The following is a 23,421-nucleotide window of genomic DNA, read 5'->3' on the forward strand; positions in this document are numbered from 1 at the left end:
TACCTACCTAGTAGTTTATTTTCTCTACCTACTAGGATGCTATATTATTAATACTTAATTAATTAAATTATATATAGTCCACTGGTGCTGCCTGCACTGAATACTGTGAATAGAGGTTGCCAGTATTATTTACTCAGTCCACTGTTGCTACTGGCAGTGTTACTGCCTAAGTATACTTACAGTACCTAGTAGTACAACTACATACTAGGCTGCTATATCTAATTTAATTAAAAAATAATACTTTTGCTGTGTGGGACTGTAAAAAATAATTCCATGCTGCTGGTGCACTGACGTGTGCCACAGAGTGCCACTGCCAAGCAGTACCTAATAATAAAATTAATTATTATAAAAATCTGCTGGTGCACAATACTAGTATTGCTGACGTATCTACCTGTCTTGTGCCTAGTACTGTCTTATCTACCTGTCTGGTGCCTAGTACTGCCGTATCTACCGTCTGGTCTGGTGCTCACTGCCTAATACTGCTGTATCTACCTGTTTGGTCTGGGGCTCACTGCCTAATACTGCCGTATCTACCTGTCTGGTCTGGGGCTCACTGCCTAATACTGCCGTATCTACCTGTCTGGTCTGGGGCTCACTGCCTAATACTGCCGTATCTACCTGTCTGGTCTGGGGCTCACTGCCTAATACTGCCGTATCTACCTGTCTGGTCTGGGGCTCACTGCCTAATACTGACATATCTACCATCTGGTCTGGGGCTCACTGCCTAATACTGTCGTATCTACTGTCTGGTGCCTAGTACTGCCATATCTACCTTTCTGGTGCCTAGTACTGCCGTATCTACCACTGCAGTGCCACTCTTACATGAGCCACGTGTTTGTGCCGCACGTTTGAGTGGCTTAGCATAGTTATCCAGCTACCTCGGTGCAACCTTTTGCCCTAAAAACTATATTGTGAGGTGTGAGGTGTTCAGAATAGACTGAAAATGAGTGGAAATGAATGTTATTGAGGTTAATATAGTGTAGGAGCAAAAAAATAAATACAAAATCTGCGCTTTTAGCAGTTTTTATGCATTTTTAACAAAAAATTAGAACCCAAAACCCAAAAATTCCAAACACAAAACACTTAGGAGGTGTTTTGCCAAAACCCATTAGAACCCAAAACATCAAGGTAATCAGAGCCCAAAACCCGAAAAGTGGCCGGTGCACATCCCTAATACATACACACATGCATATATTTATATAAGGTGATATGTGTGTGTGTGTTTGTGGGAAAGAAGGGGGAACCAATATTTATCTTGCCTCTGGGCAGCTGGGATGAACTTACACCACTGTTACAGATAATCAAGCACACTTGCGCCGCTATAACACTTCCTGCTTCACCTCATTAGGGAGGTGAAGCAGGAGGGGAGATCGAAAAGATGTATTAACATCGTGCCTGCCAAAGTGGGGGAGGTCTAACTCCCCCCTCCGGCGATGTCTCCTTTCCCCCGGCCGGTTCACTGCGCATGCGCCGGATCTCGCTACTCTCGCGAGATCCCCAGCGCAGCTCAGAGCCAACAACAGGGACAGCGCTGTCCCTGCTATGGGCATAGGGCATTGCCGCCTGCAGCTGTAGAAGTCGATAGCTGCAGATGGCCCCATTCATAAATTAGGCAGGAGGCAGGCGCGCAGTACGAAATATCGTCCCTGCGCTATGCCTACTGCCCCACACTGCCGCACACTAGACACCCGCTCAGCGGGTGTCCTAGATCAGGGGAACCGCTATCCCCTGCCTTCACTTGGGGATAGCGCATATTCCCCTGATCGAATGTTAATAAATCTACCCCACAGAGACTCACACACACACAACATGCTCACTGCTTCTACAGAAGACCCATCGCCCAAAGTTGGATGCAGAAGGCAATGCTTTCAATGATGAGTAAATAAGCTAATTGGAAACTTCCAATTGCTTAATAGTCCTACTTGGTAGGGCCACTGGAGTCCCTGAGCGAGTGGCAATTATATTTTTTCCTAAAATGAATGCTTATAAGGAAAAATCAGACTTGCTCTGGAGGTGTGAGAAAAAGATTTATTGATTTGTATAGAAATCACCGCTTCCCATTTTCTGACCACTAATTCAGTAATTGATTTCTACTTGTCAAACAGGAAGTATTTGTTACACGGACATTTTGTGTTATACAGTTACAGAAGGAAATACACATTTCTGCAGCGCTCCAGAGTCCTGTGGGGATTTTCACAGAGGAAACAAAGAAAAAAAAGAGTTCATCTTTAAGGAACACACTGGAAGTTTTCACTAGTACACTCTTTCTATAAATACATCAAGGATCAAATAATTTTAAGAAAGTATTTGTTATAATGGTGAGAAAGAAACATTAGGAAAATAGTAAAATAATTGTGAATTAAAATGAAAAACACTTGTCTTTAAACAATGTGTGAAGTAATTCTTATTATAAACATCCTTCTAAATCTTAAATTGTTACCATATGTTGCATCATATAATCGGTGACTAACACCACATTAACAGTCAGGTCTCTATAGTCAACCCTATAATTACCAGGGAATAATATACTGTAGATTAAAAAACAAGCAATCATAATAATAAATGACTATTTACTAATGTAATTAGAATATTGTCATATTGTCACAGGTATCCTTTTGATAACAGAAGATTCTCCATATTTACCTTTGTGATAAGGACCTCCCCACTCGAAGGCGAAGAACCTATTATCCTAGAAGCAGCTTTCACTGATGGTCATTATCAGCCTTAATTTATGTTACTATGTTACTAGCTTACACAGGGGGAAGAGGGGGTCACACATACAAAGACAATCATGTACATACACACACACACACACACACACATACAGTACTTACAGACCAGAGGCATAAAGCTGGCCAAACATCTACAGATTTGGACAAAAACCTGGTAATGGAGGAGAGCAAATGACAGTTGACCGTTTGCTTCGAAATGCTGGAAAACTGACAAACTGTCATTCAGATATTACCAGGTTTTGGTTCCAACCAGCCAGATCTGACAATCCATCTGTAGATGTATGACCAGCTTAACTCTGGGAGGCAATAGAGTCATCTGCATCGGGCTACTGCTCCCAAGGGGGCATCTCTCCTCCCCTGCAAGTTTAAATCAATTAATTAAAAGCCTTGACATGGCATATTCTCCCTCCTAGCAGGATAGATAGAAGTCACACTCTTTTTATTTTAATCATAATATACATAACATACATACTAGAGATTTCAGATGGTCATTATCGCAGTATCCAATAAAGGACCATTTTTATCAGCCAAAAATGTACCAGCAATCAGGTGAAAACACAGTGTTCCTGCGAAAACACATGGGATCTTTATACAGTATATTGGGTTGTGCAGTATTGAATAGAATAGAATAACCCATGGTGTAAATTTAGTAAAATAGAAGTTCTATTTAAGACGGGATGTTGCCCTTAGCATCCAATTGGGTTCTATCTATTACAGTATGTTCTAGAAGGCACTAAATAAATAAGAAGGAGAATATGATTGGTTGAAATGGTCAACATCCCATCTTCAATAGATCTCCCAGCTTACTAAATTTACCCCCTTGTCTACAAGTTAATTCAAGCATTATATCCCTAATACATTTTTAGATCACACCAATAATGCTATTATGTTGGATAGTGCTAAGCATTTAATAATATGTACAGGTTGAGTATCTTTTATCCGAAATACTCAGGACCAGGAGCATTAAGGATAAGGGATTATTCTGGATTTCGGAATATATTTATTTGCACCTAGTTCATATGTGTCCTCCGGCATCCACGTCATCCCCTGTCAATCACAGCATCCCCCAGCGTCCATGGTGACCCCCAGTGTCCATCTCCTGAGCATTCCCGGTCCCAATGATGCATCATTGGGATCGGGAATGCTCAGGAGATGGATGCAGGATGTAGGGGGCGCCTCTGGACCAGGTGAGCAGGGTGAGCGGGGCAGCAAGGAAGCAAGTGGGTGAGCCAGCAATCTCACCCACCCAGGGGTGGACACGTGGGCATCATACGTGCAGTGGGCGTTAAAACTAAAGGACAGTCAGAAACCCTACAGTTTTCTGAATATTTTGGATACTTAAAATGTACTTTATGAGATTATATGGTACAATCATCAGTAAACACATATAGATTTTGTTAGAAATCAGCACTTAATGCCCACTAAGATTCCCAGCATTTTTTGGAGTGTATGAGGTGGTGCTGCATTTATATACTGTACATTTGTGATGACAAATACCACTGTCATTTACTGGATAGTTAGCTTTTTTACAACATATCCCTAGTGACTGTAAATTAGTGAGTTTTATTGCTAACTCTCCAATGATTTTCTCTATATGTTGTCAACTAAAGGGTGTTTTTGTATGAGGCAGTGCTACAAGATCTATTGAATAACAATGAGTTTCATTTGCCCATTAATCAAAAGCATGCAGTGCTGCTTTGACAACTAGTCTGACATGTGATTTCATAGCTGTCTTGTGACATACAAGATAGGGCTATGCCAGTAAAAAGTGACTGGTCACTCAGGATGTCACATATGGAATTAGTTGAAAGTAGACAGATAGTGATTTGTATTAAAAGTGCAGTGTGGGCAATTCAATCAGCAGATAGTTTACTCATAGGAACAACTCCTCCACCAGGTTATGCAAAGGTATTATCACAGTTAAATACCAATCAGCAATAAGCATGCTGATTGACAGTTATATAAGCCAACAAGCACTGCCAGACAGCTTCCTAAATGGCTGGTACAGGCAGTCATAAAGCAGACAGAAACACTATCATATTGGGATTCTTGACTGACAGGTCAATACACCAATCTAATTATTACTTCTCACCTATATTAAACTCCTAAAAACACATAGCTTCTTAATTATGCAACAAGTATTAACTGCTCACTAGTGTTATACAGCGGTGTAGGTGCCTAGGTGCCCGGAGCAAGGGCATATTTCGTGGCCTTCCCCCCCCCCCCCCGGTAATGAATTGGGGGCGTGGCTAACATGTTACATTTAAAATATATAAGACACTGTAACGGAATCTGCTGCGCTATATAAGATATAAGATATGCGCTATATAAGACGCTGTAACGGAATCTGCTGCTCTATGTAAGACACTGTAACAAAATCTACTGCGCTATATAAGACACTGTAACGGAATCTGCTGCGCTATATAAGACGCTGTAACGAAATCTGCTGCGCTATATAAGACACTGTAACGGAATCTGCTGCGCTATATAAGACACTGTAACGGAATCTGCTGCTCTATATAATACACTGTAATCGAATCTGCTGCGCTATATAAGACACTGTAATTTATTTATTTATTTATTAGCAGTTTCTTATATAGCGCAAACAGATTCCGCAGCGCTTTACAGAGAATATTTGACCATTCACATCAGTCCCTGCCCCAGTGGAGCTTACAATCTATATTCCCTACCACATGTACACGCACACACAGACATTCTAGGGTTAATTTTTGTTGGGAGCCAAATTAGCCTAGCAGTATATTTTTGGATTGTGGGAGGAAACCGGAGTACCCGGAGGAAACCCACGCAAGTACGGGGATAATATACAAACTCCGCACAGTTAGGGCCATGGTGGGTATTGAACCCATGACCTCAGTGCTGTGAGGCAGTAATGCTAACCATAACACCATCCGTACTGTAATGGAATCTGCTGCGCTATATAAGAAACTGTAACGGAATCTGCTGCGCTATATCAGACGCTGTAACGGAATCTGCTGCGCTATATAAGACACTGTAACGGGATCTGCTGCCCTATATAAGACACTGTAACGGAATCTGCTGCACTATATAAGAGACTGTAACGGAATCTGCTGCGCTATATAAGACACTGTAATGGAATCTGCTGCGCTATATAAGACACTGTAACGGAATCTGCTGCGCTATGTAAGACGCTGTAACGGAATCTGCTGCTCTATATAAGACACTGTAACAGAATCTGCTGCGCTATATAAGACGCTGTAACACTGTGACTGTATATATCATTTATGTATACAGTAGTTGGAGCCATGTTGCTGTCCCCTAATGGTCAACCCTTCACCCCTATATAAATGTCAAGGTGCTAGTCTAGGTGGTGGACGGGTCAGGTGACTCTGTACTTACAGTTCTGCCTCCAGAGTCCTGCTTACAGTAGCTCATGTTACCAACACAGGCAGCTGCTGCAGCAGTGTCTTCTGCCCAGCTTCCGTCCCCTTGCTCAGGTGGCTGGGGGATGTAGAGCAGTAGGTCCAGCCAGCTGGGTGACGGGGAGGTGCAGGGCAGCGCTGCTTACAATAAGCACTCAGGACGGGATGCATCAGCTTAGTATAAGTACTCCGCCGGCGGCTGCGTCTAAAGAAAAAAACACTGCCAGGTGCCGCTAATTACAATAAGCTCAAGCTGTCAGTCAGCAGCGGGGCCCGGAGCAGAGCACAGCGCAATAACTAAATGCACAGCCTGTCCCTGACAGGCGCCGGCGCCCACCGCAGACCCCGCTGGCTCTTGCTCCTCCAAGCAGCCGCGGGGACTGCCTCACGCGGTGGCTACGCCACTGCTTGAAATGCAGGTATCATGCAGGAAATGCAGGTATCATGCAGGAAATGCAGGTATCATGCAGGAAATGCAGGGGGGGCGGGCCGGCGGCGCCATTCGACCAATCGCCGCCCGGAGCATGAGCTCCGGTGGCTCCGCCCTCCCTACGCCTCTGGTGTTATATTATGAGGTGGTTGGCCTGCACACCTTAGTGTTAGGGACCCACCAGATGAAATCACCTGGTCACTGATAGTAGGGCCATATTTTTGGCTAATAATTATGCTTACACCCAATTTTTCTGCATGTTATATTGCAGAGTTTATTATAATTATTTCAGCAGGGCATAGCACTATGGAGTGTACATTTGCATTTCATGTTTGTCTTTGTGAAACTACAAGTTTTAGCACAACAGCACCTCTTATGTTTGGAACTAGGGTGTGCAGTTCGGATTCAGTATTAAATCCCAGCAGTCGGGATCCCGGCTTTTAAAATCCCGATGCTGGAATCCCGACCGGCGAAATCCCGACAAGGGGGGGACGTGGGTCGCCACCCCCCCCCCTTGCGGGCTCGCTGCGCTCACCACGCAGCGGGCCCGGTGCCTCGCTACGCTCGGCACACTAATTTATTCTCCGTCCGAGGGTGTCATGGACACCCACGGAGAGAGAAAGTGTCGGGATTTTGGTGGTCGGGATTCCGGCGTCAGGATTTTGAACGCCGGGATCCTGACCACCGGGATTTACACTGCATCCCGTGCAGTTCAAGGTTGCCCCTATAAAGTCTACCAATCCACAACAGTAAACTGTTCACTCATTGTCCAGAAATGACATACTGTGCATAACAATATAAAAAGAGCAATTTACAAGTAGTATATATATATATATATATATGCAAAAATGATGTTAAATTCCAATGTCACACTGGAACACTTAGGAGGTTATTCTGGTTGGTGCGGTCCGTTCCCAATTCTTTCGGAGCTGACCGAACGTCACGCTGTGCGGACATTGTAAGAACAAACGCCCACAGGTCCACCGCATTCGGACGGACTCACTCTCTAAGAAAAGGGTGTATTTTCGGACAACATCCAAACTGTGCGTGTGCGGTGGCCACACAAAGAATCTGCATGGTCTTACAGCGTCAGAACGGACGGGAACCTGGCCGTACGCACTGATGCGGTGAATTTCTGCAAAACTCACGACTATTATCTGAACTCATACATCTGCCACATGACACACTTATGCAATTAGGCAACCTCATAAAAAAGGGTTTGTTTGTAATTGTAATAAATTAAATCCTAATTGATACTTAAACACATTACTACCACTTTACATTAACCCTTACATCATGTGAAGTGCTATTCATTCATTGTTGCCCCTTTACCTATGTTTTATGTATGCATATTATATAATAATTGCACGTCAAATGCAATATTCTATAATGTGCTAATTATTACTAACACATACTAAAGCAAACTTACCAACAGTTATAAACACAGTGTGTGTGTGTGTGTGTGTGTGTTTGTGTAGTTTGTTTTTTGGATAATGTTATTTGGTCTACAATTATAGTACATTTGTGTATTGCAAGGATGTGCACACTACAATAACATACATCTATATAAAGTATTTTCCTTTTGTAAGTGAAAAATATTGTAAACAATTTACACATATACTGTTTAATGTCAAAAAAACACACAAACAACTTCTAACTGTCACCAACAATTTATTTATACAACAATTTATTATGAAAATGGGAAAAAAAAAATTAAAGGAGCCAGGCCTGTCCATACTCCATTTATGCCATACTTAATCTTGTTTAGAAATATAAATCAACTATAAACTCTAATCACCTATATGAGGCTACAGATTGTAGGCTTGCAGCAGGGGCCTGTAACCCTAAACTGTCCAAGTCATCCCTTTAATCCAGGATACAGATTAACTACACAGGTTCTGTGGCAGTTAAAATCGAGCTGAAAGCCATCCCCAGAACCTGTGTAATTAAGATGTGTCCCGGATGAAAGGGATGACTTGGTCACCCTATCTAACCCCTAAGTGTGTCTGTTGTTACCATCTTTGTTTTATTACTTTATACTATTGTAAACCACAATTGATTCACCAGTGCTCCATAACAAATAGTAGGCAAAAAAGTTTTTAATGATGCATTATGTATACCTACCACTTTCAGCCACCTGCACCACCTCACAGGCCTCCTCCTCCTCAAGGTCGACCTCCTCTACTTACTCCCTGGCCTCCTCCTCTGCCACCTCCTCCGACACCACCTCCTCCGTCACCTCCTCCGCCACCACCTCCTCCGCCACCTTCTCCGCCACCACCTGCTCCTCCGTCACCTCCTCCGACACCACCTCTGCCTCCGCCACCTCCTCCGCCACCACCTCCGACACCACCTCCTCCGTCACCTCCTCCGCCACCACCTGCTCCTCTGTCACCTCCTCCGACACCACCTCTGCCTCCGCCACCTCCTCCGCCACCACCTCCGCCACCACCTCCGCCACCACCTCCTCCTCCGCCACCTCCTCCGACACCAACTCCGCCACCACCTCCGACACCTCCTCCGACACCACCTCCGCCTCCGCCACCTCCTCCGACACCACCTCCTCCGACACCACCTCCTCTGCCACCTCCTCCTCCGCCACCTCCTCCCGGCCCTGCTCCTCCTCGGCCTCCTCCCGGGCCTGTCTTGCTCGGTCACGTGCCAGTAAAATTACAAAAATGCAGAGTGTCAATTAAGGGACATTATTTTTTGAATCATCATTTACCAAAAACAATGACATATTATACCCACATGACAGCATGTCAAAGAGGAAGTAACACATATATAGTGTATGCCATTTTCAACTCATTAACAGCCATTTACCCACATTTACATAAATAATCTACTTAAATCATTCACTGGTAAATATAAAAACTCACATCTTGCTATCTGCAGCCTTAGACGCTGCAGAAGGTCTGGCTGGCGTCGCCGCCGATCAGACCACCGTCTTTCCAGCTGCGCTACGGACCTCCGCACCTGGGTCCGCGCAAATATTCTTCGCCGGGCAGCAAGGTATGCTTGCTGCCCGGCGAAGAATAGCCAAAAGCGCCGGGCAGCAAGGTATGCCCGGTGCTTTTGGCTGTTCGTTATGAAAGGGCCCGCATGCCCTAGCCTGGTCTCCATTACAGAGACCAGGGCCCTCAGCTCAGCTGTTGTGAAGGGTGGTGCTCGCTGATAGCTTGCCATTTTAGCAATGGCGCCTCACAAACAATCATGTACTGTAATTGGTTGGTAAGATTGTTATTTGGTATTAACTTTATTGATCATTTTTACAGGAACAGTGTGTATGCGCTACAACAATCGGCGAAAAGATTGCACCGCCAAACAACGCTTGCTATAGCTTGGCATTGCATAGCTGTCGTTCGCATTACTTACTGTATGCATTTATGTATATGCATACATTTATTAAAATAAACACATAAACATACGTGCAGTTCTCCAGCCTACACCAATATATTGGACACATTATAGACCTCAGCTGGTTGCCTGCCTGCCTGCCTGCCTGCCTCCTACTTCAAATATATTAAAAGATATATATATGATACCAAATAATAAGTGGCCAAATAAAATCATCACCAACACATACAAAACATACAGGGTGAAAGAAGTAGGAAAATCAATATACTCACCAAACATGGATGATAACATCAGCTAAAATAATGGATAAAAATTAAACATTTTAACATATCTCTACAAGGTATAATTGTGAACTCCAATATTGGAGTAAAACCAATACACTTAAAACATTAAACATAGTGCAATAGCATTTTGCATTAATAGGCCATGGTGCCTAATGTTTACTTCCTAAAACTCAATAAGTACATATTTTTCATAGTTGATGGGTTTAATTGGGGAAAAATTGGGATGGTCTGTGCAACATTTAAAAATGTACCTGAAAAAACGTCTGACCACAGAGTCCCGCAGCTGGTATCCCCTACGGCTTTCCAGGGAGCGGGATGGGCGCAGGGGAGCATCTTGCGGCTCAGATGGTACCTCCCACTCATCAAAAGGTATATTACGCCGCACAGCTATGTTATGAAAGAATCCACATAATCCCACAATCCTCGACACCATTTCAGGCGCATACTGTAAGTCACCACCAGTGCGGTGGAGCACTCTAAATCGACCCTTTAACAGGCCAATTGAACGCTCCACCACTTGCCTGGTGGCAACATGCACCCTATTGAATGCCTCCTGTGGGCCCAGTGTTGGGAAACTGTACAGCGTAAGCAGCCAGGGCGTACATGGGTAACCGGAGTCACCCAGAACCCACGCATCACGGCCTTCAAGCTCTTGGAGTCTATGCCAAATCCCGGTTTGTCGGATAACATGAGAGTCATGGGCACTTCCGGGAAACTTCGAGTTGAATGCGAGAATTTCCATGGATGGGCCACATACCACCATCACGTTGAGTGATGGCAAAAATGTCAGCTCTTGCTGGGGCATGTAGTTCCACAACATATGGAGGGCCACAGGTTGAACACCTGTGTGTTAAAGGGTGGCCAGGTAACATGAATCATTTATGCAAACAACGATTGGCAGCAAAAATATAGTGTGATATGTTAACAACTTGTGCCTAAATGAGTACACTAACATAGTAAATGTATATCATCTATACAATGAACATGTCAAACCTTACCTTACACCGGCCCACAATAGAGATCTGGATACAAATGTACCTAGCATCAAGCCACTATTTATAGGCCTATCACATGTGATGTGGATGACATCAGTGATTAGTATTGCATGAGTTGTGGACTGGATTGAAAAATGGAATGGGTTAGTTACATTTTGTTGTACATACAAAACAAGTGCACAGTACAAATGAACATTCACATATAGCATTTATGTATTTCAAAAGTTGTAGCTGGTCATTGTATAAAAATTCAGAAAATTAGTACTAAATCAGACTTGGAATGTACGCCAGGTTTTGTACACTATAATTCCCGCTGGTATGGGCATGGCGTTTGCGCCGCACAAACACCACGGTGTACGCAGCCGTACGGTACGCTGCCGCACAGACCGCAGGGTGGGGCTGATGTACGCCAATTACGTAAATGGGTATATAAAGGTGTGCAAGAAAAACAAGATGGTGCTGCAAACATGTCTGGTTCACAATCAGAGGGAGAACAGGAGCATCAGCTCCTCCTAGCTCAGCTGGACTCCATCACCTCCAATGTGCACCTCACCAGAGACAAGCCATTGGGAGGTGAGCTGGGCCATCTACAGCTGGGCCATCTACAGCTGGGCCATCTTCTGCCTCAGCACAATCATTGGGAACACAGCAGGTGGCTTCACAAGAGAGTAGCCTGGCCAGCCCTTCAAGTACAGCAACAGGTAGCCGTGGCTGTGGGCGTGGCCGGAAGAGGCCAACAGAGGTACCAACCTCATTGAGAGGGAAGCTTGCAGACTAAAGTGAAGCTTGATTACTTAAGTGACTTGTGAGTTGGAAACTGAAGCAGGTGAGTTAGAATACTGAAAAGGTGAGTTTGAACACAGTCTACATTTTCATATTCTATTTTATTGTAATATATTCATCTTCTTTCTATCCTACTGTAACCTGTTGCTCAATTTTGACATTTAATTTTTTTTATCTATATTTCTATATTGTATTTCATTTTACTCATTCACCGAATGCCTAGCACATGAACAAAATGTCTCCGCAAAGTGAAACTTGCTTATGAAGTCCGCATATTTCATGAGTGTTGGTTCGTTTGCAGTCGGTGTGCTGTCCGAATGCACGCCTACCACAGTTAGTGCACTCCCTAGTGTACGCCCATATTTACGCCCAGTTTTTCCCACTGAATGACGCCCATACTATGCCCATATTTCCAGAGTCAATTCGGTGGACATTTCTGTACTGTATTAGTGAGAACGAGTACGGAGACCATGCGTTGGACATGCGCATAGCGTTGCCTACGCATGCGCAGACGGCTAAAAAGCGCCCTCAGAAAGAATTCGGAACGGACCGCATCAACCAGAATAAGGCCCTTAGTGACAAACGTTTCGGGGCATACGCCCCTTTGTCAAGGTGCAGGTAAGAACTTTCTCACCTGCACCTTCACATAGGGGCGTATGCCCCGAAACGTTGGTCACTAAGCCTAATACAAGTTGTTTTTGCATCAAGTCCTCGGAGTGCCAGTCTCTTACCTTCTGCGTCCACATCTTCTAGGATAGGCACCGGGGCAGCTGAATCCAATGGGAGAGTGCCGGGCCGCACAAGCGCAATATATATATATATATATATATATATATATATATATATATATATATATATATATATATATATATATATACATATATATTACTGCTAGTGCATGCATACTAATGATATGCACTGTAGAAAATATACTATAGTACTGTGCAGTATAAGGTAACATATGTATAATGTTAGTTTTGTGCACAATCTGGAACCTGATCTCTAGAGGATGTGGAGGGCCTTTTTTAGATCAAGGATTATCATTGTTTAGTAAAAAAGATCCATCATATTCATTTTATGGATCTACCTAATCATAAAAAGATGTTCAGTTAAAATTGTATCTATTATACCTTTAATTTCCTGCAATAAAAGAAAGCATTATATGTTATAAAATTAATATATAAATACATACTGTAGTTACTGTATGTGTTATATTTAAAAATAAGAATATATATTGAACATCATGTGGCTAGTCAGACATTATCACTTGCCCTTGCAGATCAGAACATAAAGAGCTGGATAACTCGACATATTCCAGCTCCAAGGCCCCTTATTCTACATCTCCTGTTCCTCTATATTATATCATGTGTTTTCTTTTAGGTATGAGGAGCTGTTTCTAAGGACACAGCAAACAGGTAAGAAGAATAGTCTTCAGAGGAATATCTTAGTATATCAACTTCCTATAACTGAAAGCTGCAGAATTGACTCTTCAGCCCCTGGTTCCCCAAGCAGTTTACAGTGATGTGCAGAACGTTAGTTCTTTTTTTGACTAAAGCAGAACCATGTACGTGTACTATATCAACAGTATACTGTAAGAGGTTCTTGCCACTGGGGTAGGAGCCATTACAACTGTGATATTGGGCAATACAGAGGAACATTATACATTCAGCCATAGATGCCAGAAACAAACAAACTGGTAGATTTTAGTTCTCGGTGGAGTCTTTTTTTTGGACGGAGTATCCCTGAAAGGCAATGGACCAGATTCACTAAGCTTCAAAAAGTGAATAATTTGAGTGATAAACAACCAACCAATCAGGCGCTCCTTCTTTGTATCCCTCCTTCACATGTATTTCAAAGGGTTATTCATGAAACATGCAAGGAAAAAGACAGGAATATAGTGTAAAACCATAAAATATAGTAATAAATGAATCCCAGGGTGTATTTAAATGGGAACCGTACCCTTTTCAATTGTCCACTGAACAAGTAGACAATTTGCGCATGTGGTTAGTCAATAGGCACCAGGTCTTCAAATGTGGTCCTCCTTATTTCTCCATATTTCTCCCGTGAGTAGAGAATATACAAGAAGATATCTCCATATGGTGAAATACCGTTTTATTGAAGACACACGAAATTTAAAATATAAACATTCAACATGAAAATGGGATAAGTATTTTGGACTCTCACCAGAATGAGATGTCTACTTAAACAAAAGCAGACTCAAACAGCATATGATGGTGTTGCTTCAGGCGTCCCTGGATACTGCTCGATCTCCCGGTCCTGGTGGTCTGTCCAAAGCACATCAATCCCCTCCGCCAACGCGTTTCAGACTGATTCTGTCCTTTATCAAGGCTTGGAGACATGTTATCTTGCTAGGGTATTTATACCCAAACATACCATTTAAAGAAATTGGCCTAATTCCAGACATAGACTACTAACCACTAATGCATCCTATACGTTCACATGGAGACAGTTAAAAAGTCCAATCCGGTTTTTGTAATCACCGGCATCATGCTTATGTGGAGATCAGCTGTGATAACACCGGGCTCCGTTCCGGAACTTCCGTGCGTTCCACCGTCAGCGGAAGCCGGAAGTTACTATGTTCCGCTTACTCGTGGTCACGCGGTGCGTCATATACGTGCATGCTCCCGATCTCGCGATGGCTTGTGATTCCTGTGCGCGCTGTGCGTGTCAGCATGATCGGAAGTCTCGACAATCACTGCGTTCCACCTCCATCTCGCGATGACTTAAAACTTCGGGATTATGATAGTGCTGTGCGTGTTATCACAAAGAGAAGTCCCGGAAGTTAATGCGTTCCACCGCCATTTTTCTTATTGTCATTGTAGCGTTTGCACATCATGTGCATTAATGTGGAAGGGAAACGGAACATGAATTAATGTTTTAAATTTTTTTTTATAAAAAACACATCATATAATGATTAGGGATAAGGAAATAAATAAGACTAACATTATATGATCATCAAATAGCAAAGAATGATTGCATATAAAAGACATAGTAAAGTACAAAAAAGGGAGACAGTGAACACTATACGAAATTCAAACACCAGCAAAATTAAAAGACATATAAAACTCTTATAAAAACCACTTAAGCTCGAAGTCTTTATTAAGACCCTTTGGCATGAGTGTTTTATATTGATATATCATGCTCATTTCACACTTCGCTAATTTAGTGGCAATGTCTCCGCCCCTTTCTCCGACAGTGATCTTTTTAAGGGCTGCGAAGTTTTTGATACTTTTGGGGTCACAATTATGGTTTTCTTTAAAGTGCAAAGAAAGTGCATGAATTTCCAGGCCTTTTTTAATATTTCGGAGGTGTTCCCCCATCCTTATTTTTAAGGATCTGCTAGTACGGCCTATATAAAACTTCTCACATGTACATTCGATCACATAAATAATGTTAACAGAATGGCATGTGAGAAAGTCTTTAATATTGCACTTATGCCCGTTTATATTAAATTCTGTAAGTTTGTTGCCAAAATTATTAGTAACACATCTGCATCCCAGGCAAGAGCCACATCTGAAAAAGCCCTTGGTAAGTATTGTGTCATTTTTAGGAGAACTTGGACACAGGCTTTTAGTCAATTTAGACTTCAGATTAGGGGCTCGCCTGAAAATGCATTTGGGCAAATCGGGCAACAAATTACCAATAATTGGGTCCCTTTTTAAAATGGGCCAGTGTTTTTTAACAATATTTCTGACTTTCCCATGTTGGGTTGTGTAGTCAGAAATAAATGACCATTTAAATGTCTCTGCCTGTGTATTTGGTTGAGGTTGTTTCTTCTTTAGTAATTCTTTTCGGTCGATGTTTTGGACTGTCGCAATGGATTTTTCTAACTCCTGTCTGTTGTACCCACTCGACAAGAAATTTTGTTTCATTTCCTCAACCTGCTTGTTGAAGACACCTGGTTCGGAACAATTTCTTTTTAACCTTTTGAATTGTCCTATAGGTATTGAGTCTAGCCAGGTGTCCTGATGACAACTGTCCCTGTTAATATATGATGTGCAAACGCTACAATGACAATAAGAAAAATGGCGGTGGAACGCATTAACTTCCGGGACTTCTCTTTGTGATAACACGCACAGCACTATCATAATCCCGAAGTTTTAAGTCATCGCGAGATGGAGGTGGAACGCAGTGATTGTCGAGACTTCCGATCATGCTGACACGCACAGCGCGCACAGGAATCACAAGCCATCGCGAGATCGGGAGCATGCACGTATATGACGCACCGCGTGACCACGAGTAAGCGGAACATAGTAACTTCCGGCTTCCGCTGACGGTGGAACGCACGGAAGTTCCGGAACGGAGCCCGGTGTTATCACAGCTGATCTCCACATAAGCATGATGCCGGTGATTACAAAAACCGGATTGGACTTTTTAACTGTCTCCATGTGAACGTATAGGATGCATTAGTGGTTAGTAGTCTATGTCTGGAATTAGGCCAATTTCTTTAAATGGTATGTTTGGGTATAAATACCCTAGCAAGATAACATGTCTCCAAGCCTTGATAAAGGACAGAATCAGTCTGAAACGCGTTGGCGGAGGGGATTGATGTGCTTTGGACAGACCACCAGGACCGGGAGATCGAGCAGTATCCAGGGACGCCTGAAGCAACACCATCATATGCTGTTTGAGTCTGCTTTTGTTTAAGTAGACATCTCATTCTGGTGAGAGTCCAAAATACTTATCCCATTTTCATGTTGAATGTTTATATTTTAAATTTCGTGTGTCTTCAATAAAACGGTATTTCACCATATGGAGATATCTTCTTGTATATTCTCTACTCACGGGAGAAATATGGAGAAATAAGGAGGACCACATTTGAAGACCTGGTGCCTATTGACTAACCACATGCGCAAATTGTCTACTTGTTCAGTGGACAATTGAAAAGGGTACGGTTCCCATTTAAATACACCCTGGGATTCATTTATTACTATATTTTATGGTTTTACACTATATTCCTGTCTTTTTCCTTGCATGTTTCATGAATAACCCTTTGAAATACATGTGAAGGAGGGATACAAAGAAGGAGCGCCTGAAAGAACTGTCGGTATTTTGTTTGTTTTTTGGTACATGTGAAGTGTGTTTGGTGACACACTTACCGTGCAGGTTAGGCTGCCCCACAGCGCAGTATTCAGTTCCAAAGAAATCAATTGTATTGCTTGTTCCCTCACCTATTGGGATTGGATTCTGCAGCTAAAATATGTTCAGTCTAAGGTAAGAGAGAATAAATGCGTTTAAAACAGTATTTGATTCATCCACTAGAGAACTAGAAGCCTTAGATGAAAACTTAGATGATGTATTAATTAAACTGGAGAAAGCGCTCTTAAAAGAGAGCAAAATTTGGTGGGAAGTGGCCACCCTTGAAAAATACATTTCTGCTAACCTTGTACCCAGGGGTTTGAAAATTGATAAGAAAAATAGCCACACCACCCCCACGGAATTGTTCCAAAAAAAATGGGACAATATTCTTAAAAACTGTTCAGTTGAATTGATGCAATTAATCATCATGGAAAGAAAGGAAAGCTTAAATAGTTTGGACGGAGAGATAAAGGAGTATAGAAACGTTGTCCAGCCTTTCACCGACCAAAAGTTCTATAAAGAACAAGAGGAGATAATTAGCAATAGAATAAATAAAGCAGAAAAAATCCTAATCAATAGAAAAGTAAAAAAATTTCAAAGGGATACTAAAGAAAATCAGGAGAAGGACAACACTGTCATAATCATAAAAGAAAAGGAACAGAGCAGGGTTCAGAAAGAAACCATAAGGGACAAAGGCAGAAATCCCTATAAAAAATTCACACAGGCTAACTATAGTAACCACCAAAATAGAAGAAGGGATAGACAAGATTGGAGGAATAACAGGAGAGACCATTCCCTGGAACATCTCCGGGGTAGAGAAAGAGCTAGAACCCCCATAAAAAGAACAAGGAATTATGGGGACCATTACATGAGAAATTACGAGACCCCACAATATTATAAACAACAATCACCAATAAAAAGAAGACCAGCCCCAATCATATATAAAAACTCACCTGTACCAACAAGGAACAGATTTTCGCCTTTAAAGAGGGTGGATTCCCCCTACCCTTTTTTAGCAAAAAGAAGAGGGAATTTCGATCACCACCTCACACAAAACGAAGGGGAAAGAGGGGAGGTCTAAAAAAACACAAAGAAAAGATTAAACAAAAGAGAAAAGAAAAACGTAAAAATATAGGTCATATTTTAGAAAGTATGGAGGAGGGGACCAATCCAATCGTTGAAAAAGTAAAAATTTTCAACTTGAGTGACCACCTCCTGTTGGAGGAAGAAAGGTCTCTTTTAGAGAAAGGGTTGAACTTTTGTCCCGCCACAGGGATTAATCAATTCAACGTATTTGTAGATGTGCAAAAGTTCCTGAGAAAATTGACCTTAAAAAAGTTCTTTGAACAAAAAAAGGGGGACTTAAATAGCCTAGAAGAGGTGCAAACACCCTTCAGACCGAAGTCTACTTTCTATCCCACTCACTTAAAGGGTTGTTTCATTGACACCTTTGGGAGCTTAGTAGTGGAAGACCTACAGAAATTGGGGATAAAACCAGATAAGAAAAAAACTAATCTGTCCCAAAAGGAGAGACTGGCCATAAAGAATTTAATGGAAAAACAAAACTTAATAATTAAACCGGCCGATAAGGGGGGGGGGGGGGGGATTGTCATTTTCAATAAAATAGATTATGAATCAGAAATTTATAGACAATTGGCTGACCAGAGCACATACAAAAAAATGAGGGGAGACCCCACAAAAAGAATGTCCCTGGCTTTGAAAAATACCTTGGACAAATTCCATAAAAATAGCACCTTATCGGATAAAGAATATAAGTTTTTAAATGTGGAAGACCCAATTATTCCCACGATTTATATCTTACCCAAGGTACACAAAAGCACCACTAAACCACCAGGGAGACCTATAATTTCGGGTGTAGAATCCCTGACAGCCAATTTATCCCTCTTTATTGATTCTTTCCTCCAACCCCTGGTACTTAAAAATCGTTCACACTTGAAGGACACCACTGAAGTCCTTCAATTTTTGGAGGAGTTTGATTGGAGTGAGGACTTTCATCTAATCACTGCCGATGTGAGTTCACTCTATACTATTATTGAACATGGACAGGGTATAGAGGCAACTAAAAAAGCACTCCGCACTTCAAACCTTGAAAATCAATTACAAGAATTTTTAATTGAAAGTATTTCGTTTATTTTAAATAATAATTACTTTGTTTTTAAGGGTGATTTTTTTATACAGAAACGAGGTACGGCCATGGGCACCAGGTTCGCCCCAAGTTACGCGAATCTCTTCATGGGAACATGGGAGGAAGAGTTCGTGTTTAACAACAATCCGTTTGGGGCGGGCCTGGTGTCATGGCGTCGATACATCGACGACATTTTATTCATATGGAAGGGAGACAGAGAGGTTTTAAATCAATTTTGTGAATACTTGAACACAAATACCAATAACATTGTCCTCACATATGAAATTAGCCAACAAAAGGTCAGCTTCCTTGACCTTGAGATTTACGTGGAGGAAGGTAAGGTGAAAACCAAAAACTATGTAAAGGATACTGACTCCAGGTCATATATTAACAGGGACAGTTGTCATCAGGACACCTGGCTAGACTCAATACCTATAGGACAATTCAAAAGGTTAAAAAGAAATTGTTCCGAACCAGGTGTCTTCAACAAGCAGGTTGAGGAAATGAAACAAAATTTCTTGTCGAGTGGGTACAACAGACAGGAGTTAGAAAAATCCATTGCGACAGTCCAAAACATCGACCGAAAAGAATTACTAAAGAAGAAACAACCTCAACCAAATACACAGGCAGAGACATTTAAATGGTCATTTATTTCTGACTACACAACCCAACATGGGAAAGTCAGAAATATTGTTAAAAAACACTGGCCCATTTTAAAAAGGGACCCCATTATTGGTAATTTGTTGCCCGATTTGCCCAAATGCATTTTCAGGCGAGCCCCTAATCTGAAGTCTAAATTGACTAAAAGCCTGTGTCCAAGTTCTCCTAAAAATGACACAATACTTACCAAGGGCTTTTTCAGATGTGGCTCTTGCCTGGGATGCAGATGTGTTACTAATAATTTTGGCAACAAACTTACAGAATTTAATATGAACGGGCATAAGTGCAATATTAAAGACTTTCTCACATGCCATTCTGTTAACATTATTTATGTGATCGAATGTACATGTGAGAAGTTTTATATAGGCCGTACTAGCAGATCCTTAAAAATAAGGATGGGGGAACACCTCCGAAATATTAAAAAAGGCCTGGAAATTCATGCACTTTCTTTGCACTTTAAAGAAAACCATAATTGTGACCCCAAAAGTATCAAAAACTTCGCAGCCCTTAAAAAGATCACTGTCGGAGAAAGGGGCGGAGACATTGCCACTAAATTAGCGAAGTGTGAAATGAGCATGATATATCAATATAAAACACTCATGCCAAAGGGTCTTAATAAAGACTTCGAGCTTAAGTGGTTTTTATAAGAGTTTTATATGTCTTTTAATTTTGCTGGTGTTTGAATTTCGTATAGTGTTCACTGTCTCCCTTTTTTGTACTTTACTATGTCTTTTATATGCAATCATTCTTTGCTATTTGATGATCATATAATGTTAGTCTTATTTATTTCCTTATCCCTAATCATTATATGATGTGTTTTTTATAAAAAAAAATTTTAAAACATTAATTCATGTTCCGTTTCCCTTCCACATTAATGCACATGATGTGCAAACGCTACAATGACAATAAGAAAAATGGCGGTGGAACGCATTAACTTCCGGGACTTCTCTTTGTGATAACACGCACAGCACTATCATAATCCCGAAGTTTTAAGTCATCGCGAGATGGAGGTGGAACACAGTGATTGTCGAGACTTCCGATCATGCTGACACGCACAGCGCGCACAGGAATCACAAGCCATCGCGAGATCGGGAGCATGCACGTATATGACGCACCGCGTGACCACGAGTAAGCGGAACATAGTAACTTCCGGCTTCCGCTGACGGTGGAACGCACGGAAGTTCCGGAACGGAGCCCGGTGTTATCACAGCTGATCTCCACATAAGCATGATGCCGGTGATTACAAAAACCGGATTGGACTTTTTAACTGTCTCCATGTGAACGTATAGGATGCATTAGTGGTTAGTAGTCTATGTCTGGAATTAGGCCAATTTCTTTAAATGGTATGTTTGGGTATAAATACCCTAGCAAGATAACATGTCTCCAAGCCTTGATAAAGGACAGAATCAGTCTGAAACGCGTTGGCGGAGGGGATTGATGTGCTTTGGACAGACCACCAGGACCGGGAGATCGAGCAGTATCCAGGGACGCCTGAAGCAACACCATCATATGCTGTTTGAGTCTGCTTTTGTTTAAGTAGACATCTCATTCTGGTGAGAGTCCAAAATACTTATCCCATTTTCATGTTGAATGTTTATATTTTAAATTTCGTGTGTCTTCAATAAAACGGTATTTCACCATATGGAGATATCTTCTTGTATATTCTCTACTCACGGGAGAAATATGGAGAAATAAGGAGGACCACATTTGAAGACCTGGTGCCTATTGACTAACCACATGCGCAAATTGTCTACTTGTTCAGTGGACAATTGAAAAGGGTACGGTTCCCATTTAAATACACCCTGGGATTCATTTATTACTATATTTTATGGTTTTACACTATATTCCTGTCTTTTTCCTTGCATGTTTCATGAATAACCCTTTGAAATACATGTGAAGGAGGGATACAAAGAAGGAGCGCCTGAAAGAACTGTCGGTATTTTGTTTGTTTTTTGGTACATGTGAAGTGTGTTTGGTGACACACTTACCGTGCAGGTTAGGCTGCCCCACAGCGCAGTATTCAGTTCCAAAGAAATCAATTGTATAACCAACCAATCAGCTCTAAAATGATAGGAGCTGGTTGACTGGTTGTTTACCAGTCCACATTAGTACGTTTTTGAAGCTTAGTGCATCTGGCCCAATATCTATAAGAAAAAAACAATTCTTACAGTAGCTATCAGTGTTCCAGTGGTAGATATCTGTGCCTCTACTCTAAAAGTGAAGATTTCTTTATGTGTTTCCAGAGTCTACAGGAATGTGACAAGAGGGTATAGAAGGCAACATTTCTAGACTTTGACAGACTTCCTTCTAATAACTGTGCAGTTCTCATTAAATCTATGGTAAGGCCAAGGATAATAGATAGATATTCTTCAATACCTAAGAAGTTTATTTATTGGTATTTTCCGATCTTTGGTTTTCATAGGTTCTCTATTCCTCAACTACAGTATCATCATATTTTTTGACCCATGAGTTTGAATTGGGGATGGCATCAGCCACATCAGCTCATATGGTGAAGCACTCAATCTTGTGATTCAAGACTTTTCATATAATATAATTTACCTATGCTTGCTAAAGGGTAGTCTTCTATCTATCAGTCTGTCTTAGTTATTCTTAAAATTGGAATATAGATCCATTTTTTTCATGCCTAGTTGCTTTCAATTCCATAGACGCACCTTCCTCTCTTGAAGTGCCCCAACGGTTCGAAATGTGTCAAATATTAAGAAACTGGTATTGACACATCTGGTTTTAACAGTCATTCCATTCAGAGAGCTGCAGCTACTAAAGCTGCCATACAGGACTTGTCTCTTCAGGTCATAATGCATGCAGCCTAATGGTCATGTTTCAGATCTTTTGCAAAATGTTATTGGAGGCCATGTGATAAACAAAGTTCCTCTCTGCAACCACCAGATATGTGGTAATCTGCACACCTGCTGTTGCTAAGTGGCAAGCCTCCTGATAAATAAACTGTAATTTGCAGGAATCTATGATCTGCAAATTTACATAGGTCCATACACACTATGTGAGATTCTGGCAATATTGACTATGTAATATCCCCTTGAAGAGCATGGAGCTGATTTTTACTATGTGCTATTTGGCCTATAGCCGAGTACATTACAAGCGATATATTGTTAGCCAATATATCCCTTTAGTTTTAGGGAATAAGATTGCCACTAAGAAACATCTCCCATCACACAATTGGTACTGCTGTTGGTTGTCTTTGCTAAGGAACTTTGGTTTAATACCTCAATACCTTATTATTGCATTGCAGTGTCCCTCTGCATCTGCAGGCTGAGTAAGTTGATTCTTACTCAGGCTGCCTGTCACAGCATAGCTTTACGAGGCCTTGTGGATAAGACCTTTGCCCGGCCACTCCTGGAAAATGCTGGCCACCTCTGCCCCAGGCTCTCCCTGTGATCCCCTAAATGATGGTGTGATCGTTGGAACTGCCCTGTGCAAACACAGAACATGACCATGAGAAATAACCTGAATTAGCCCCTATATCCATCTGCTGTTGTAAATTGCTGATTCTATTC

This window comes from Crinia signifera, chromosome 2, assembly GCF_055691185.1.
Source record: "Crinia signifera chromosome 2, ASM5569118v1, whole genome shotgun sequence".
Taxonomy (NCBI): Eukaryota; Metazoa; Chordata; class Amphibia; order Anura; family Myobatrachidae; genus Crinia; species Crinia signifera.